Source organism: Microtus ochrogaster, linkage group LG8 (assembly GCF_000317375.1).
Source record: "Microtus ochrogaster isolate Prairie Vole_2 linkage group LG8, MicOch1.0, whole genome shotgun sequence".
Taxonomy (NCBI): Eukaryota; Metazoa; Chordata; class Mammalia; order Rodentia; family Cricetidae; genus Microtus; species Microtus ochrogaster.
Genome location: NC_022033.1, coordinates 211929 through 213462, shown reverse-complemented (window position 1 = coordinate 213462; position 1534 = coordinate 211929). Strand labels below are relative to the sequence as shown.

The 1534-nt window shown below is 51.0% G+C and overlaps 1 pseudogene; it reads right to left on the bottom strand.

Annotated features, from left to right (window-relative positions):
• Positions 1-1212: 1212 nt before the first annotated feature.
• Positions 1213-1321, bottom strand: LOC113457848 (annotated as a pseudogene).
• Between the last annotated feature and the right edge of the window lie 213 nt (positions 1322-1534).

Sequence of the window (1534 nt, the reverse complement as noted above, 5' to 3'; positions counted from 1 at the left end):
AGCCATATTAGAGAAGGCTGAGGTTGCTGGGCAACGTTTTGGAGTGTTCTGGTCCTGGATGACTGCAAGGCCAATTTGTGTCCAAAGTAGTCGCCTGCTGTCTAAGGCCTCGGCAGCGGCGGCAGTGCTGCTCCGGCTCTGCAGGGGCTCCATGGGAACCTGGCTGGGGAGCTGGGCTACTCATGGGTTTCCGTGGCGACAACAGGGCGGAGCCAGGAAACAGCCGCTCAGGAAGGAAGGCTGGCCTTCAGGCCAGAGAGGACCCACCGGGCTGAGGAGGCGCCAGACATTCTGTCCAGTTTCCCCAACCCCTGCTGGCCGGTGCTCTCGCCCATTCCGTTGGCCTCACCCTCGCCCCGCCCCCACACCTTAGAACTGCGGGGTCTTTACATAAATAGTAACTTTTATTCTCAGCTCTGTGCATGGCCTGGGTTTGTGGATGTTGCTGTCTCTGTTTTCATGAAGGCTCTGGTACCCTTTGTGGTCTTTGCCTATAAGGTGGGCTAAATGCAGACATACTCGGGTCTCTTGAGGCTTCTGGAAGGTAGTAGCCATTCTGAATGCCTGCCATGTTGGTCTGCCCCTCCCTTGCTTTGACAGACTGGGAAATAAAGATAAAGAGAGACCAAGGCAGAGAAAGAACACATCTATCTCCTCTTCCTCCCTCCCTATTCTTTTCCCTCTCTTCAGGTCATTTTTCTTCTTTTTTAAAAATGTTGCTAACTGGGCCAGGTACGGTGGTGTGTGCCTTAAATCCCAGCACTTGTGAGGCAGAGGTAGGTGGGTCTCTGTGAGTTTAAGGCCTGCCATGAGTTCCAGGACAGCCAGGACTAAATAGAGAGACTGTGTCTCAAAAACAAACAAAAAATGTTGCTAGTTATGGTGGCATTGGAACTCACTATGTATCTCAGGCTGGTTTCTGTTTTCTGAGTTTCAGGGTTTTACCCAGCTTTGTATGCTTCCCCCACCCCTTTCCTGGCTGGTGACAAATGGCTTTGGTGGGAACCCGCTGACTGTTTAGGGACTTCCACTCTTCTTTGCTCAGAGACAGAATTCATTGGGGTCAGGGTTATTGAGCCCCCTTCTGACTCCAGTCTGCCTTCCGAGGTAGGAAAATTGGTAGCTCCAATTCTTACTGTGACATGTTTCCATTCTGGTGTGGAAAGGTTAAAAAATCAATAAATCACAAATAAGACCTGTTATTCCTTTTGGAGACTACAGCACCTGGTATTCCCAGGCGGTCTCCCATCCAAGTACTAACCAGGCCCGACCCTGCTTAGCTTCTGAGATCAGGCGCATTCAGGGTGGTATGGCCGTAGACGGAGGCATAATGGGAGTGCTAGGTATGAGAAGGGGCTATGTCAGTATCTACACCCTGTTTTTTCATGAGTGGTTTTTGAGCTCACACCTGAAAGAAATGTGAAGAAACTATACAAGAAGCATGCTACCCAGATGGGGAGCTGTTTAAAGTCACTGCGGGGGGGGGGGGTGAGGAGGGAGTGATGAAGCATGAGAGTTGAGGATCAAGAGGCCC